General features: G+C 37.8%; 13 non-coding genes across 13 annotated transcripts; all 13 read left to right on the top strand.

Annotated features, from left to right (window-relative positions):
• The first annotated feature begins 7,552 nt into the window (after window positions 1-7,552).
• trnas-gcu (transfer RNA serine (anticodon GCU)) lies at window positions 7,553-7,634 on the top strand. Its single transcript has one exon. It is a non-coding gene; the product is annotated as a tRNA-Ser (tRNA).
• A 550-nt stretch (window positions 7,635-8,184) lies between these two features.
• On the top strand, window positions 8,185-8,266 carry trnas-gcu (transfer RNA serine (anticodon GCU)). The gene has a single exon. It is a non-coding gene; the product is annotated as a tRNA-Ser (tRNA).
• Window positions 8,267-8,803: 537 nt separating this feature from the next.
• trnas-gcu (transfer RNA serine (anticodon GCU)) lies at window positions 8,804-8,885 on the top strand. Its single transcript has one exon. It is a non-coding gene; the product is annotated as a tRNA-Ser (tRNA).
• Window positions 8,886-16,371: 7,486 nt separating this feature from the next.
• Window positions 16,372-16,490, top strand: LOC141382392 (5S ribosomal RNA). The gene has a single exon (XR_015486736.2). It is a non-coding gene; the product is annotated as a 5S ribosomal RNA (ribosomal RNA).
• Window positions 16,491-16,548: 58 nt separating this feature from the next.
• On the top strand, window positions 16,549-16,667 carry LOC141383910 (5S ribosomal RNA). The gene has a single exon (XR_015489689.2). It is a non-coding gene; the product is annotated as a 5S ribosomal RNA (ribosomal RNA).
• Window positions 16,668-16,725: 58 nt separating this feature from the next.
• Window positions 16,726-16,844, top strand: LOC141382393 (5S ribosomal RNA). The gene has a single exon (XR_015486737.2). It is a non-coding gene; the product is annotated as a 5S ribosomal RNA (ribosomal RNA).
• Window positions 16,845-16,902: 58 nt separating this feature from the next.
• LOC141382394 (5S ribosomal RNA) lies at window positions 16,903-17,021 on the top strand. The gene has a single exon (XR_015486738.2). It is a non-coding gene; the product is annotated as a 5S ribosomal RNA (ribosomal RNA).
• A 58-nt stretch (window positions 17,022-17,079) lies between these two features.
• LOC141382395 (5S ribosomal RNA) lies at window positions 17,080-17,198 on the top strand. Its single transcript, XR_015486739.1, has one exon. It is a non-coding gene; the product is annotated as a 5S ribosomal RNA (ribosomal RNA).
• A 58-nt stretch (window positions 17,199-17,256) lies between these two features.
• Window positions 17,257-17,375, top strand: LOC141383838 (5S ribosomal RNA). Its single transcript, XR_015489431.2, has one exon. It is a non-coding gene; the product is annotated as a 5S ribosomal RNA (ribosomal RNA).
• Window positions 17,376-17,433: 58 nt separating this feature from the next.
• On the top strand, window positions 17,434-17,552 carry LOC141382397 (5S ribosomal RNA). The gene has a single exon (XR_015486740.1). It is a non-coding gene; the product is annotated as a 5S ribosomal RNA (ribosomal RNA).
• Window positions 17,553-17,610: 58 nt separating this feature from the next.
• On the top strand, window positions 17,611-17,729 carry LOC141382398 (5S ribosomal RNA). Its single transcript, XR_015486741.1, has one exon. It is a non-coding gene; the product is annotated as a 5S ribosomal RNA (ribosomal RNA).
• Window positions 17,730-17,787: 58 nt separating this feature from the next.
• Window positions 17,788-17,906, top strand: LOC141382399 (5S ribosomal RNA). Its single transcript, XR_015486742.2, has one exon. It is a non-coding gene; the product is annotated as a 5S ribosomal RNA (ribosomal RNA).
• Window positions 17,907-17,964: 58 nt separating this feature from the next.
• Window positions 17,965-18,083, top strand: LOC141383142 (5S ribosomal RNA). The gene has a single exon (XR_015488212.2). It is a non-coding gene; the product is annotated as a 5S ribosomal RNA (ribosomal RNA).
• Window positions 18,084-18,127: the final 44 nt, after the last annotated feature.

Below are 18,127 nucleotides of genomic sequence, written 5' to 3'. Positions count from 1 at the left end.
GTGAGCGCTGGTCCATCCTCCGAGCTGGGCGTGCTTTCATTAGATGTCACTGGGGGCATGACGTCCATCCCTGCATCGGAGGGTGGGTTGACATGCTCCGAGGAAGATCCGGACCTCCTGCCACCCTTCAGGGTTGTCAGTATGTTTACTGATCTGGAATTGGACATGTTAGCCCTGAAGGACACATATTTTCTCGCCTCCATTCTTCCACGCCACTGCCCCTTTCTCCGGTTCATGTTCAAAGGACGACCATAGCAATACAAAGTCCTCCCCTTCGGGCTCTCTGTCTTCGTGGGTTTTCACCAAGCTCGCGGAGGGTGCCCTGGCACCACTGTGCCTTGCGAGCTTCCGCATACTCTGCTATCGTGACAATAGGCTCTTTCTAGCCTCGTCTCGCGATCAGCTGATTATGTACAGAGACAAAGTGCTTCGGCACCTCGACCAGTTGGTGTTTCAGGTCAACCGCCAATGCGCTCTCATGGCAGCTAGTGTCCCGGGGAGAGTGGAGACTCCACCCCGATTCGGTCCAGCTGATATGGGCATGCTTTGGGGAAGCCCAGTTCAATCTGTTTGCCTCCACCGAGAGACCACAAAGCCAGCCGTTTTATTCCCTGACCGAGGCTCCCCTCGGCACGGATGCATTGGCTTACAGCTGGCCATCGGGCATTCGCAAATATGCCTTTTCCCCAGTGAGCCTAATCGCACAAACTTTGTGCAAAGTCAGGGAGGATGAAAAGCAGGTCTTGATTGTTGCGCCCCTCTGGCCCAACCGGCATGCCTACGCCCTGAAGTGGAGTCTATTCTCTGAGTGGTGCGCTTCTCGCCGAGAAGACCCTCGAACTTGCCAGATTAGCATTGTGTTATCCTTCCTTCAGGATAAGATAGAGCACAGGCTGTCACCCTCCACGTGGCTGCGATCTCCGCTAATCATAACGCGGAAGATGGCAACACGCTCTGGAAGCATGATCTAACATCCGATTCCTCAGAGGCGGACGGCGGTTAAATCCGTCCCGCCCCCCTCTCATGCCCTCTCTGCCTTCTCTAGTCCTAGCGGGTCTGCAGAGAGATCCGTTCGAGCTGCTCGAGTCAGTATCTCTTAAAATTCTGTCATTAAAAACAGCTCTGGTGATCGCATTGGCGTCATTCAAGAGATTTGGAGATCTGGAGGCATTTTCGGTTAGCGAATCGTGCCTTGAATTCGGGCCCGGTTACTCTCACGTTGTCATAAGACCCCGGCCCGACCACCCCATTTAGAGATCAGGTGGTGAACCTGTTTGCGCTGCCTTCGGAGGAGGCAGGCTCAACACACTCACTGCTTTGACCCGTTTGCTATTTGCGCCTTTACGTGGATCAATCGCAAAAGGGGAGGTTGGAAGGTTGCGCTCTTGGTGATGTCAGTGCGCTCACGCTTTGGCTTGGCAAACTACACATCAGGAGCGTGATAGACTAATTGGCTCATCAGTTTCAGCTGTGGAGCTAAGCTCCACCAATTCAATTAGCATTTCATTGGCCCGTTTTAATATCTTCAGAAATGATTGGTCATCTAAAGCACTCCCAAAGTCTATACAGACACACGTCTCCGTTCCCTATTTAGGAAACGTGGGTTACGTACGTAACCAGGACAATCTAGAAACCCACTCCCGTAGAAATAATATTCAGATTTTTGGAATCCCAGAAGGAAGCAAAGTGAATAATAGCCAAGACTTGGTGGAAACGATTATCAAAACAGAGCTGTCACTCGATGAATTGGACCTTAAAATTTAACAGTGTCACCGGGCACTTGGACCAAAACCACCTGCTGACGCACCCCCTTGATCAGTGGTGTATTCTTCCTGGTAAACAAAACAAAGGACCTTGTCCTCCACTTTGCATGGAGAAAAAAAGTAATACACTAGAACAAAAAAAGGATTTTCTTTGACCAAGAAAGACGGCTTTTGCTCCGATAAGAAAAATTCTGAAAGAAAAGGGGATTAAGTTCCAAACACCACCGCCGCAAAACTTAGAATCTTTCTCGAAAACGGTCCGGTCATGTACAATTCGATGACGGAGGCTTTAAGAGATCTGAAAGAAAAAGGACTGATAAACAGCGAAGAAGAAACTATTATAGGAATCTCTTGGAAAGTGAAACAAAGACCTTGACAAAGTTTGGAGTGACATTTGAAGAAAAGTAAGGAAAAACATCAAGCGAAGATCCGGGAAAAACTGCTTGAATTTTAAAGGGACAACACTAGCTCTGTTAGAAAGAAGGGTAAAACCTGACAGATCCTGACAAAGAACTCTGAGAGACTGGTAAAACGTCTTGACTTGATTCACCGATGATGAACATTTAAAGGAGGAATGGTATTTAACCCAACTGACCAAGACACAAGATAAACGATTAAAGCACACCAAGACTCGAGTCATTGAGTAACATACTGGTAGGAAGAAATAAAGGGATTCCAATTTATACACTTAAAATCCCTTGCTATAATTAGAAATATTTAACTCGAAAACCTAACCAGAAATACAAGAATATAATATTGCCAGATATAGGCGCTGAATATATTTGTTATTTTTTGTGCAATAGGCACAGCAAGGGGCCCTTTAGAGAAGGAAAGCTTTCCCCTCACATTAAGAAGTTATTTAAGACTTTAAGTTTTGGAAACGTTTTTCGTTATGTTGTTTATGTGGTTCAAGATGTTCATGTTTGTGTTTTTCATATTCCGGTCACTGTGATCTTCGCAATAACATCTGTTTATAGTATATGCAAAAACAGGAATATAGAGTCATTACTTTAAATATTAATGGGTTAGTAAATTCGATTAAAAGAAGCAAACTCGTGGCTAAAATGAAAAGAGAAAAGCAACAGATAATCTGCCAAGAGACATCTTTCTGATACAGAACATAGGAAATTAGAAAAAAATGGGATTTAAGGTTTTCTTTTCCTCATATAATAATGGTCATAAACGAGGAGTAATGACATTAATCTCAAACAAAATCAGCTTACAATTAATTTCCAAGATTACTGATAAAGAAGGACGATATAACCTCATTAAAGGAACTATCAACCAAAACAAAGTTACATTAGTTGATTTAAATAGACCACCTGAAAAAGACAAAGCATTTCTCAAAAAAATAGTAAGTGTTATAGCCAAGGAGACATCAGGTACGTTGATCAGTGGGGGAGACTGGAATGTACAACTTCACCCTAAATTGGACTCATCTTCTAATAAGCAAATTAGTCAAGAAACTAGACAAATAAGATATCTGATGAAAGAATTAGGCTTAATAGATGTATGGAGAGACATATACCCTCTTAAAAAAAGAACATACTTTCTTTTCTTCCGCCCACATGTCTCATTCTAGAAATGATTATTTTTTAATGTTTGGGTCAGATCAACATAAAATAAAAGACTGTACAATAGGGACAAGGGACATTTCATACCCTGCAGGAGTATATTTAACAGTTTACCTGGACAATAAACCCAAAAGTACATTTTGGCGATTTAACCCTAATCATTTGAATGATTTAATGTGTGTAGAACATGTTAAAAAAAGAACTATTAGAATATTTTAAAACAATAATAATGGAGAGTTGTCACCTAGTATCATATGGGACACAGCTAAAGCTGTTATGCAAGGTAAACTTATAATGTAGGGATCAAGAGGAAAAAAATTGAATTACATGAATAATCTGAATAAAGAATTAGAGACTAAATATGTTAATAAAGAAGATCCAGATATTTTAATAAGATCAAAGAAGTTAAAGCTAAACTCAATAAAATATTCGATGAGCAAGTTCAATTAAAACTTACATTTTTAAATTTTATGAAAATGGTCCAAAAGCTCCTGGCATGAAGAATAAGGAAACAGGCAGAGAGGATTATATTTAAAATCAAAGATCCCAAAACTAAAAAGATATGTCATAAATTGGAGGAAGAAATTAGTAAGGAATTATATACCTCAAAAGATAATATTGAACTTGCAAACATACAAGCATTTTTACACACATTAGATTTACCATCAATTGGATCAATACAAAATAAAACCCTAATTTAAAAAAAATAACCATAGAAGAAATAAGCAATGCTATATCAAAACTTAAAACATCTAAAGTACCAGGCATATATGGCTTCCCTGCAAAATAGTATAAAATATTTAAAGAACAGTTGATGTCATACCTTACGTGAGGGTGAACCCACCTAGATCCTGGAGAGAAGCTATCATATCTGTGATTCCAGAAGGAAAATATCCACTATAGTGTAATTCATATAGACATATTTCAGTCCTGAATATGGACTATAGACTCTATGCATCTATATCAGCTAAACAATTAGAGGACATTTTTCCAGACCTATTAGATACTGATCAAACAGGTTTTTTAAAACAAAGACAAGTTTATGATAATATATGGCGAGCCCTTCACGGATCCAACAGCTAGAATTAAAATGAACAGAGATATTTCAGAACATATTATATTAGAAAAAGGATATTGACAAGGATGACCATTAAGTCCTTCTTTATTTATTGAACCATTGGCACAACTAATCAGAGATGATACAGAAATAAGGGGAGTGAAAATTAAGAAAGATATTGAACATAAAATTTGTTTATACGCTGATGATGTGTTTCTGTTTCTTACATACCCAGACTTTAGTTTACCCAAGGTGATGTATTCTCTTGAAAAATTTTATAATTATATTCAGGATATAGATTAATTAGATGATTATTATTATAAGGCAGCACAGCTTAGACACAGAGTTTGTTGGTGCAATGACAAATACTGTGCAAAGTGGAAAGAATTTGAACAATTACAAATCCACTGACCTCTCCAAGTATTATTAGGAGATAGAAATTTCCAACATACAGAATTGCATAAATTGAATTCCCTGACAAAGACACCTTTGAAAATTTGGTACAAACAATTAAAGCTAACATATTAAGACAAGCTAAGATATTAAGATGGGTTGAACATGATATTTAATTTAAACCAGCAAAACTAGATCTAAGATTTAAACAATGGAGTTTGCAAGGCATAACATCCTTCTGTCTCATCACTACTGAATTAGAAAGTTTTTAACAAATTTCCAATATATATATAACTTATATAAACAAAACTTTCCATTACCTTCAAGTTAGAGACTACTTCAATAAAAACATAAGAGATTCAGTAGACATAAAAACAACAGTAGTGCAGGTATTTATAGATGCTTACAAAAAGAAGGTTAATTAAGAAACTAGTATCAAGAAATTATTCCTGTCTGACATTAACAAAGAAACACTTAACAATGTATATCAAACAGAAATGTGAAAGGGAAGCCAATATAATAACAAATAAGGAATGGTTACCCATTTGGGAAACACAGACAATCACAATTTAGATTCATGGAGGGAATTTATTTGGAAAAATGTAATCAGGTTCTTTATAACACCTGAAATAAAATACTTTCAAACTAGAGATTAAAAAAATGGTGAATGCTGGAGAAAATGTGGAAATGTTTCGGCAGATCATGTCCACATATTTTGACACAGTAATATTATACACACCTATTGGCAAGATTTAAATAAAGAGATAAATACAATAAAGGGATTGAATCTGGAATGTAATTTTAAAACTATGTACCTGGGAATTTACTCAAAAATACCAAAAACGATGTGTATCTTCTTAACACACTACTAACAACTAGCAAAAAGGCCATTACAAAGAAATGGCTCAAGGAAGATCCTGCATCTGTAGGCGAATGGTATGATATTGTTAAAGAGGTGTATGACATAGAAGTACTGACATTTACTTTGAGACAACAAGCCTATAACATTTCTGCATACTGAGGTAAATGGTTGAGAAGAAAAGTATTGTTTTTATTTCATTGTGGTGCTTTTATTTTATATATGTTTGGAGCCTGTTGATCTTTGACATGTAACCCTAAACAAAATGTTATATTTTATCAACAATAAATACAAATGTAAATACGATTGTATTCTGTGACCTTTGACACTTGTTAGTCTTTTTTGTTTCTAAGTTCCTTTGAAAATGTCTGTTTGCTTGATTTTTTTATTGCTGTTTTGTTTTAAACTGTTTTTAAAAAGGAAAAAAGGTCAGTATCATCATCATCCTGACGCAAGCACACAGCGTTCAGCATGTAGTTTTGCTGCTGTTAGATCAAAATCTGTCTTTATAAATTATGTCTGACATTTTACAATGAAGTCTGTCCAAAATAGATTGACTTTTTTCTCTTTTGCTTAAATAAATTATTATTGTATTTGACTGTAATTATCTTTTTTAATTAGGCTAATTGCCTTATTCTCCTCAAAGAGCAGTTCTCATACAGAGCCTGTTATTTCAGTGTTTTTTCCAGGATATTGTGGATATTTGTGGATTCCTTCTTTCTTGTCCTCGGCTGATCACATGGAAAAAGGAAAATGACGGAAAAATTGGTAATTTGATCATTAAGTTGTTTTTCCCTGGCATTTTCCTTTTCATATTTATTTAAACTATCACATCACTTTTCAGGTGAAGGGGAAACAGTGTTGTACTTATCTGAAAAAGCTTCATATGTTTTAAATAATGAAGTGTATTTTCTCATTTAGAGGATTGCATGTTTTTAAATAGAATAAATAGTTTAAATGATCATTAATTACATCCCAACATTGTGTCTGTGTTTACACTTTTATTAAGTTTAAAAAGCATATAAATCCACTGAAACAGAACTTTGTGACACTGGGTCATTTCTGCAACTTTTTAATAAGAATGTGAAATAACGGCACAATAGAAGACTGTATATAATAGTAATATCAAATAATGACTACACTAAAGAAAATAAACAACTTCCAGTATATACAAGTGCAAACAAATGAACAAAATCTGAACATTGTTAAAACAACATAACAACAACATATAGATGAGTGCGAGGGAGGGTTATGTGCAGCTTCAGCATACTTACCAGGCTGTAATTCCACGTGTTGTACAAAATCCAGAGAGAGAGGAGAGAATATAGAGTAACCTACTCACACTCTCACTGTTGCGTAAAGAAAACTTATGAGAAAAAAAAGAGCAAAAGACAAGAGAAAATACAATTCTCTGGAGGTAAAGGTGAATGGTTTGTAAGGCTCACTCATTCAGCCTATTACAACCAAGTATCTATTTGGAGAGCAATGTTGGTGCTTGGCAGTGCAGAAAGAGTACTCCAGGGTGAGAAGAGTAGTGATCCAGAGTCCAGAGAGAGAGGAGAGAATATGGCCACAGGTGGAAACTTGGAGTTGGACATGTTAGAAGTGAGTGAGTATGGGGGATGGAAAGATGTTGTTTTAAAGGATGTTGTTGCAAAAGTTAACGTCATCTTTACCGAAAATAGCAGCAAATACATACAGAAATGCCGTAGTCCAGCCCCCAACAGGAAAGTGAGTACATACATGACGGGGTGGCCGAGTCCATCGAATCACATTTTTGTCGTTCATTTGCTCTGTCGATCATACGGCAAAATTGAAAGTCATCTTACCGAAAATAGTTGCAGAAACATACATTTACAAATATGTGCCATAGTCCGGCCTCCACCAGAGAAAAAGAAAAATACGTGACGAGGTGGCCGAGTGGTTAAGGCGATGGACTGCTAATCCATTGTGCTTTGCACGCGTGGGTTCGAATCCCATCCTCGTCGCTCATATGTTCTGGCATTCGAGAGATCATGGTGTTTCCGCAGAAGTTCTCTCAATCTTTTAGCGATTTGAAGGATGTTGTTGCAAAATTTTATGGCAACTTTATCGAAAATAGCTGCAAATACAAACATATATGCCATAGTCCAGCCCCCATCATGAAAGTGAGTACATACATGACGGGGTGGAAGAGTCCATCGAATCCCATCCTTGTCGTTCAAATGCTCTGGCGTTTGAAAGAGGCCGGTGCTTCTGTGGAAGGTGTTTTACTCGCACGCTCTTATCGTTTTGAAGGATGTTGTTGCAAAATTGAACGTCATCTTTACCGAAAATAGCAGCAAATACATACAGAAATGCCGTAGTCCAGCCCCCAACAGGAAAGGGAGTACATACATGACGGGGTGGCCGAGTCCATCGAATCCCATTTTTGTCGTTCATTTGCTCTCTCGTTCATACAGCAAAACTGAAAGTCTTCTTACCGAAAATAGTTGCAGAAACATACATATACAAATATGTGCCATAGTCTGGCCTTCACCAGAGGAAAGAAAAATACGTGACGAGGTGGCCGAGTGGTTAAGGCAATGGACTGCTGATCCATTGTGCTTTGCACGCGTGGGTTCGAATCCCATCCTTGTCGCTCATATGTTCTGGCTTTCGAGAGATCATGGTGTTCTCTCACTCTTTTAGCGTTTTAAAGGATGTTGCAAAATTTTATGTCAACTTTATTGAAAATAGCTGCAAATACAAAGATATATGCCATAGTCCAGCCCCCATCATGAAAGTGAGTACATACATGACGGGGTGGAAGAGTCCATCGCAATCCCATCCTTGTCGTTGAAATGCTCTGGCGTTTGAAAGAGGCCGGTGCTTCTGTGGAGGGTGTTTTACTCGCACGCTCTTATCGTTTTGAAGGATGTTGTTGCAAAATATAACGTCATCTTTACCGAAAATAGCAGCCAATATATACAGAAATGCCGTAGTCCAGCCCCCAACAGGAAAGTGAGTACATACATGACGGGGTGGCCGAGTCCATCGAATCCCATTTTTGTCGTTCATTTGCTCTGTCGATCATACGGCAAAATTGAAAGTCATCTTACCGAAAATAGTTGCAGAACCATACATATACACATATGTGCCACAGTCCAGCCTCTACCAGAGAAAAAGAAAAATACGTGACGAGGTGGCCGAGTGGTTAAGGCGATGGACTGCTAATCCATTGTGCTCTGCACGCGTGGGTTCGAATCCCATCCTCGTCGCTCATATGTTCTGGCATTCGAGAGATCATGGTGTTTCTGTAGAAGTTCTCTCACTCTTTTAGCGTTTTGAAGGATGTTGTTGCAAAATTTTATGTCAACTTTATCGAAAATAGCTGCAATTACAAACATATGCCATAGTCCAGCCCCCATCATGAAAGTAGGTACATACATGACGAGGTGGAAGAGTCCATCGAATTCCATCCTTGTCGTTCAAATGCTCTGGCGTTTGAAAGAGGCCGGTGCTTCCGTGGAAGGTGTTTTACTCGCACGCTCTTATCGTTTTGAAGGATGTTGTTGCAAAATTTAACGTCATCTTTACCGAAAATAGCAGCAAATACATACAGAAATGCCGTAGTCCAGCCCCCAACAGGAAAGTGAGTACATACATGACGGGGTGGCCGAGTCCATCGAATCACATTTTTGTCGTTCATTTGTTCTCTCGTTCATACGGCAAAACTGAAAGTCTTCTTACCAAAAATAGTTGCAGAAACATACATATACAAATATGTGCCACAGTCCGGCCTCCACCAGAGAAAATAAAAATACATGACGAGGTGGCCGAGTGGTTAAGGCAATGAACTGCTAATCCATTGTGCTTTGCATGCGTGGGTTCGAATCCCATCCTTGTCCTAGAGAGGAGCAAACTTGAACAAAAAGATTAAAATACAGTATGTTAAGATTCCTAAGCAGTTTAAAAGTGATTGTAGTTGTACCAAATCAAGTTGTACCTGCAAAATAGTTGTTATTTAGTGTGTTTAAGAGTGTGTTGAAGTCAGACCGCATGTTGCATTGCATTTACAGTGCGCTGACGCCATTTTGCAATCGCGTGTGTGTGAGAAGACCATAGAGTGATATAGACATCGTGAATTTGACAGGTATACCATTATATTAGCTCATTTTATGGTAAACATGTGTGTGTATGTGTTTTATTTGTTCCACGTGTTGTATATTTTGTATGTTTTTAAAATTATTTTGAACATATTAAACTTATTTATATATTCTGGTCTGTGATCAGGCCAGGTTTTTTTCTGAGGACATTTTCCCAGTTTCACTGGATTCCTTGTATTGATGGCGAGCCTCCTACATCGACCTGGAAAATTGTGAAGTACACATATTTCAATTTATCCTCATTTCACCGGATAAAGTAAGAATTTGCCAAAATGTTAATTCCTTTATTGGACTGCGATTTTTAAATACAGCTCTAAGGACTGATTTTCTTAGAGGGAAAAAACAGAACTTTATCTGAATTTAACTCATTTCACCAATTTCAGAGTGAACAACGACACTGATTTATTTGTGTTATTTTATGTATTCTTTTGTTTTCACTTGAATTCATTTATTGTGATTTGTGTTTGATTTAAAATAATTGTAAAGTGGGTGCACCCTGGGGTTGTGTATAAATAGTTATGTTACTGATGTAAGTACTGTTTACTAAGACAAATACGAAAAGGAAAAAATTCATACAATCTAAAGTAAAATAATTTTTGTATTTAAAACATTCAACAACAGTTTGTCTTTGGTTATTGCTCAGTTTCACCCCCACCCCCTTTTACTTACCTTGTAACCTTCTGGTTTTTATTGTCTGGTCCAATAATAAATAAATATAGTACACCTGTTACACTTGGATGGGAGACCGCCTGGGAATGCCAGGTGCTGTAAGCTTTTTGAAGTCCTTCATTTGGCAGCTGATAGACTTCCCCGTGTCACAGCTTCGCTGCCATTATTTTTTCTCGCCTTCAAGGGCATTGTTTCGGTCGGTGCTGTGTCGATGCCAGCTGAGCTGCGCTCGTTCCCTGGTGCTGCGCCTGTTTTAAATAGCCAACTCTTGACGGCCTCTTTCGCTTACGGCCATACCACCCTGAGCACGCTAGAGGGAGCTAGAGTGCAACGAGGAAGTGTAAGGCTGCAGACAGGAGAGAGAGGCTCTCCATTTTTTTGTGTTATTTTGAGTTTATTTAGTGTCTTTTTTGTGATAGTGGACTTTTTTTGATTTTTTTGTCTTTTAACCACCTGACAGCAGCACGTGTGCTGGCTGGAAGGTGGTTAGCACAGTTTTTTTGAGAGAAAATGATGGACTCACAAAGCAACAGCACAGATTTGTTTGATGAAGCACATGGGGAAAACATCACAGGAAGGAGTGGAGAAAGACAAAAAGAAAACAGCACTGGATTACGAGGGGAAAGACAATTGGAAAACAACACTGGACAGGAAGGAGAAAGAAACAGGGTAAACAAAGAACGACAAGAAAACCAACAATGCAAATGCAACAACAAAGAAGTGGAAAAAAGTACATGAAGGAAGCAACAGTGATTCTAAATGTGGACAAAGTTAAAGAGGTGAGAGTTTTGGAAATAATTAATGCAGTAACTGAAAAGTGTGGACTTGGAAAAATTCTTGCGATAAGGCCGAGATAGGACAAAGATTATGAACTAACTTTAGAAAATGAAGAAACATGCGATAAACTGATGGATGGACTAATAATAAAAGGAGAAACATGTGAAGTGAAAATGCTACAAAATAGAGACTACGTGGTTTCCTTCATGCATTTGCCCGCTTACCTGGATGATCAATTAATATTAGATAAATTAGAAGGCTGGGGAGTATTTCCCATAACAAAAATTAAAAGAAGGGTATATCCGGGCACAGAAATAGAAGATGGAACTCGATATCTCAAAGTGAGATTCCCCAGAGAAGTGATATCTCTCCCTTACAGCACAAGACTGTAAACGGCAGAAGGTCAGCAATATTTTAGGGTAATGCACAGCCACCAGGTTAAGACTTGTAGGCTGTGCATGAGCCCTGACCATATGGTCAAAGATTGCCCAGACTTTAAATGCCATAAATGTGAGGAAAGGGGACATTTTGCCAGAGACTGCGATGCTATTAAGTGCCCGGACTGCCAGAACTATTTAAGTAAGTGTGAATGTTGGATGGAGGAAGAGGAGGAGGAGGATGAGATCCAGGTGAGTGGGCAAATGCATGAAGGAAACAGTGAAAAGGAAAGTAATGAAGAGGAACAAACAACGACACAAACAATACAAACTACAACAGAGGAAATAACATTGAAGGAGGAGAATGCAAAAAAAGAAAAGGAAAAAGAAACAGAAACAGACAGTCAACAAATAGAGCATGAAGAGGAGGTAGCATGGACACCAATGGACATAACTTCTAGCTTCAAAAACGTTTTGGATGTAATTGAAAAAGAGGATCTTAAAGAACAAAGCAAGGGAACGGACAGAGAGACTGGAAAACATGAGGAGGAAGTAGAAAAAGACGAACTTGAGAAAAGACAAACAAGACGATCGGCAAAAGTTTTATCAAAATTAGAAACTGCAAGAAAAAAGGGTTTGAAAAAAGGACAACTGAAAAGCCACAACAGATATGATTCTTTGAGAGGTTTGGGAGAAGAAGAGGACTAAGATGACGGTTTTTATTTCCTTTTTCCTTCTTTTAATGGTTTTAAATTGCGTGTCTTTTAATGCAAGAGGTTTAATGGACTTAAGAAAATTTAAGAATGTAAAGGAAAAATGTAAAAGAGAAGAAATAATTATTTTACAAGAAACAAATTGGAAAAATTAGGTGATGGACATATATAAAAAAGAATGGGATGGGGACTTTTATTATAGTAATGGAGATACGAAAGCTGGGAGAGGAGTAGCAATTTTAATAAAGAAGAATGCACTGCAAATGAGTAAAGTAATATATAAAGACAAACAAGGAAAATGTATGATCTTAGAAATAAAATATGAAGGGAAAGATATTATTTTAGTAAACGTGCATGCACCCAATGAAGAGAGTGAAAAGAAAAGTTTTTTTAACATATTAAGAAGGTTTTTAAAAAAACTATAAACAAATAATAGTATGCGGGGATTTTAACACTGTTTTTAGCAGACAGGACATAACAGAAGGTATGGTTTTTAAATCAGACACGGGAAGGAAAGAACTAAAATCACTAATAGAGGAAAAAGGAATGATAGACATTTGGAGAGAAAGAAATGGGAAGAAAAAGGAGTTTTCTAGAAGACAAATAGTAGGGAATTTTGTAAACCAATCGAGAATAGACTATGTGTTATGCACAAGAAATATAGAAATTTATATAGAAAAAATAAGGTACGATGAAACTGTTTTAAGTGACCATAAATTTGTATTTTTTAATTTTAATACAGAAGAAATACAAAGAGGCCCAGGGGTATGGACTTTAAATAGTGAAATTTTAAAAAACGAGGACTATGTTAAAAAAATAACAGAAATAATAGAAAAGGAAAAAGGAAACCAGATTTATAATGAAGACAAAAGACTATGGTGGGAAAATGTCAAATTTCTGATTAAAAAATCTACATTAACATTCTGTAGAATAATACAAAAAAATAAAAGACACAAAGAAAAGACAATCAAAGAAAACTTAGAAATAGAACTAGAAAAAAATGAAAAAGACATTCAAAAAATAAAAGAAATGGAGGGAAAACTGAAAGAAATAGAAGAAAAGAAATATGAAGGAGCTAGACTAAGAAGCAAAGCAAAATATGTAGTAGAAGGAGAAAAATGCACAAAGTTCTTCTTTGATTTAGAAAGACAAAAAGGAAAAGCAGAAACAATAAAGATAATACAAGGGGCAAAAGGAGAAAGCATAGAAGGAAATGAAGAAATTTTAAAAGAAATCAAAAAATACTATGAGGAGTTATTTAAAACACAGGGAGTTGATGAAGTACAAATGGCAAAATTATTAAAACAGATAAAAACAAAAATAGATGAAGAGGATAAAAAAGAATGCGACCAAGAAATAGGGGAAGAAGAAATAAGAAAAGCAATAGAAAGCTTGAACAAAAAGAAAAGTCCAGGAATCGATGGTTTAAATAGTGAATTTTATGTATGTTTTAAAGAAATTTTAATTCCAATTTTAATTGACGTTTTTAAGGAAATACTGCAAAAAGAAGAACTAAATGAAAGAATGGGAATGGGATTAATGAAATTAATACACAAAAAAGGAGAAAAGACATTGTAAAAAAATTACAGACCAATCACAATGTTAAACACAGATTTGAAGATTTTAACAAAAATTTTAGCAAATAGATTAAAAGAAGTGATGCCAAAAATAATTAAAACAACACAGGCCTATGCGATAAAAGGAAGAGACATAGCAGACATAACAATGAGCATAAAAGACATCATAGAATATATGAAGGAGAAAAAAGAGGAAGGATATATAATAAGTCTGGATTTTGAAAAAGCTTTTGATAGAGTTGAACACCAGTTTTTATTCAAAGTACTGAAAAAGTTTGGTTTTGGAGAAGTTTTTAGAAAATGGATAAAGATTTTGTATAAGGGTATTTTAACAAAAATTAAATGTAATGGCTTTTTAACAGAATGTTTTAAAATAACAAGATCAATAAGGCAAGGATGTCCTCTGTCAGCACTTTTATATTCACTTGTGGCAGAACCCCTGGGCTTAGCTATCAACGAAGAAGAAAAAATAAAAGGAATTGAGATTGAAGAAAATAAAGTAAATAAAAAATGTTTCAATATGCAGATGACACTACATTAATAGTAAAAGGAAAAGAGAGTGTGAAAGAAGCCATGAAAATAGTACAACAATTTTGTAAAGGATCGGGGAGTAAAGTAAATGAAGACAAAACGGTTTATATGAAGTTTGGAAAGGAAACAGATTTAGCAGAATGCACCAATTTCAAAGAAGTAGAAGAAATCAAGATTTTAGGGGTTTTATTGGGGAAAGATGCCAGAAAAGCGAGAGATAAGATGTGGGAAGGTTTTTTAACAGATATAGAAAGGAGGTTAAATTACTGGAAACTAAGAACACTAACATTAAAAGGAAAAGTTTTGATTTTAAATGTTTTAATGGAGTCTAAATTGTGGCATGTTTTATATGTTTTAGAAATGCCAATGTGGATAGAAAAGAGGTTGAAAAAATGTTTTACTGATTTTTTATGGGGAGGTAAGCCACCAAGGATTGCTTTTAATACAGTCGTAGGGGAAATAGACAAAGGTGGTCTGGGTTTAATAGATGTAGAACAAAGAAAAAATAGTTTAAGAGTGAAAAGAATAAAGAAGTATCTAGAAAAAGAAAACAAAGCAGAGTGGAAAAAAACTATGAAATATTTTTTAAACAAATGTGGTAATTTTAACATGGGAGATGGGATTTTATGGATGAAAACAAAAGCTTGGATGACAGAAAACTTACCTGAATTTTATAGAGAAATTTTAAGTGCGTGGGGGAATTTTTTAAAACAAGTGGAATATAGTCCACATGGAAGGGAAAACATTTTAAACCAACCTCTTTTCTTGAACAATAATATTTTAAGTCAAGGGAAGGTTTTATACTATAAGAAATGGATAGAAGTTGGGATTTTAAAAGTGCGGGACATTTTATATGAATTTAAAGAAGGCTTTTTAACTGAACAATATGTTATAGACACAATGGAGGAGGCGAAAGAGGAATACAACAGAAAGGAAATTGAGAAAAATCTTGACATAATTAAACAGGCGATTCCAAAAGAATGGATAAAAAGCATAGAAAATTTTGAAAAAGAAAAAGAAACAAAAGAAGTGTATGTGAAAACAGGTGAAAAAATATGCAATTTTAATGAATGTACTGTGAAAAATATTTATTGTTTTTTTAGAGAGAATGTTTTTAAAGAACCAACAGCAAACAAATACTGGATAGAGAAATACAAAAATGTAAAAGCAAATGAAATATGGGGAAACATGAAAGGAAGGTATGTAGAAACAAAAGTCGAATGTCTAGAATTTTTAATAAGGCACAAAGCAATCTTTTCTGATGTCATTTTAAACAAGATAGGGATGGAACAAAGTGGAATGTGTAAAGTATGTCAAAAAGAAGAAGAGGGTTTTTTACACATGTTTTTATATTCTCAAGAATTGGAAGGTTTTTTAAAAGATTGTAAAGTTTTAATTAAAGGACTACTTGGAGACTGGGATGAAAATGAAACAGAATGGAACAGAGTAGTGATGTTGGGATGGAATAAGAACAATGAAAATAAGAAAATAGTAAACCTATGTATAATGCTGATGAAAAATGCAATGTGGGAAAGGAGAATTGTGGCAAAAAAAGAGAAAATGGTGATGGATGTATGGGGAATTTTTAAGAGGAAAATGGAGAGATATGTGGAAAAACTGTATATATATCATAAAAATGAGAACATTTTGAGTGAGCTGCACAAAATTCTGACGGACAAAGCATGTCAAGTTTTTAAAGAAATGAACTGGAAACTACCACATTTTTAATGTTTTTGAATATGAAATGATCTTTTAATGTCTGTAAAAAAAAAAAAAAAAAAAAAAAAAAAAAAAAAAGGAAATGCCCGATCTCATCTGAACTCGGAAGTAAAGCAGGGTCGGGCCTGGTTAGTACTTGGATGGGAGACCGCCTGGGAATACCAGGTGCTGTAAGCTTTTCGAAGTGCTTCATTTGGCAGCTGCTTTAAATAGCCAACGCTTGACAGCCTCTTTCACTTACGGCCATACCACCCTGGAAATGCCCGATCTCATCTGAACACGGAAGTAAAGCAGGGTCGGGCCTGGTTAGTACTTGGATGGGAGACCGCCTGGGAATACCAGGTGCTGTAAGCTTTTCGAAGTGCTTCATTTGGCAGCTGATTTAAATAGCCAACGCTTGACAGCCTCTTTCGCTTACGGCCATACCACCCTGGAAATGCCCGATCTCATCTGAACTCGGAAGTAAAGCAGGGTCGGGCCTGGTTAGTACTTGGATGGGAGACCGCCTGGGAATACCAGGTGCTGTAAGCTTTTCGAAGTGCTTCATTTGGCAGCTGCTTTAAATAGCCAACGCTTGACAGCCTCTTTCGCTTACAGCCATACCACCCTGGAAATGCCCGATCTCATCTGAACTCGGAAGTAAAGCAGGGTCGGGCCTGGTTAGTACTTGGATGGGAGACCGCCTGGGAATACCAGGTGCTGTAAGCTTTTCGAAGTGCTTCATTTGGCAGCTGATTTAAATAGCCAACGCTTGACAGCCTCTTTCGCTTACGGCCATACCACCCTGGAAATGCCCGATCTCATCTGAACTCGGAAGTAAAGCAGGGTCGGGCCTGGTTAGTACTTGGATGGGAGACCGCCTGGGAATACCAGGTACTGTAAGCTTGTCGAAGTGCTTCATTTGGCAGCTGATTTAAATAGCCAACGCTTGACAGCCTCTTTCGCTTACGGCCATACCACCCTGGAAATGCCCGATCTCATCTGAACTCGGAAGTAAAGCAGGGTCGGGCCTGGTTAGTACTTGGATGGGAGACCGCCTGGGAATACCAGGTGCTGTAAGCTTTTCGAAGTGCTTCATTTGGCAGCTGATTTAAATAGCCAACGCTTGACAGCCTCTTTCGCTTACAGCCATACCACCCTGGAAATGCCCGATCTCATCTGAACTCGGAAGTAAAGCAGGGTCGGGCCTGGTTAGTACTTGGATGGGAGACCGCCTGGGAATACCAGGTGCTGTAAGCTTTTCGAAGTGCTTCATTTGGCAGCTGATTTAAATAGCCAACGCTTGACAGCATCTTTCGCTTACGGCCATACCACCCTGGAAATGCCCGATCTCATCTGAACTCGGAAGTAAAGCAGGGTCGGGCCTGGTTAGTACTTGGATGGGAGACCGCCTGGGAATACCAGGTGCTGTAAGCTTTTCGAAGTGCTTCATTTGGCAGCTGCTTTAAATAGCCAACGCTTGACAGCCTCTTTCGCTTACGGCCATACCACCCTGGAAATGCCCGATCTCATCTGAACTCGGAAGTAAAGCAGGGTCGGGCCTGGTTAGTACTTGGATGGGAGACCGCCTGGGAATACCAGGTGCTGTAAGCTTTTCGAAGTGCTTCATTTGGCAGCTGATTTAAATAGCCAACGCTTGACAGCCTCTTTCGCTTACGGCCATACCACCCTGGAAATGCCCGATCTCATCTGAACTCGGAAGTAAAGCAGGGTCGGGCCTGGTTAGTACTTGGATGGGAGACCGCCTGGGAATACCAGATGCTGTAAGCTTTTCGAAGTGCTTCATTTGGCAGCTGATTTAAATAGCCAACGCTTGACAGCCTCTTTCGCTTACGGCCATACCACCCTGGAAATGCCCGATCTCATCTGAACTCGGAAGTAAAGCAGGGTCGGGCCTGGTTAGTACTTGGATGGGAGACCGCCTGGGAATACCAGGTGCAGTAAGCTTTTCGAAGTGCTTCATTTGGCAGCTGCTTTAAATAGCCAACGCT

This window comes from Danio rerio, chromosome 4, assembly GCF_052040795.2.
Source record: "Danio rerio strain M-AB ecotype USA chromosome 4, GRCz13ab, whole genome shotgun sequence".
NCBI lineage: Eukaryota > Metazoa > Chordata > Actinopteri > Cypriniformes > Danionidae > Danio > Danio rerio.
This window is presented reverse-complemented; position numbering and strand designations above follow the sequence as displayed.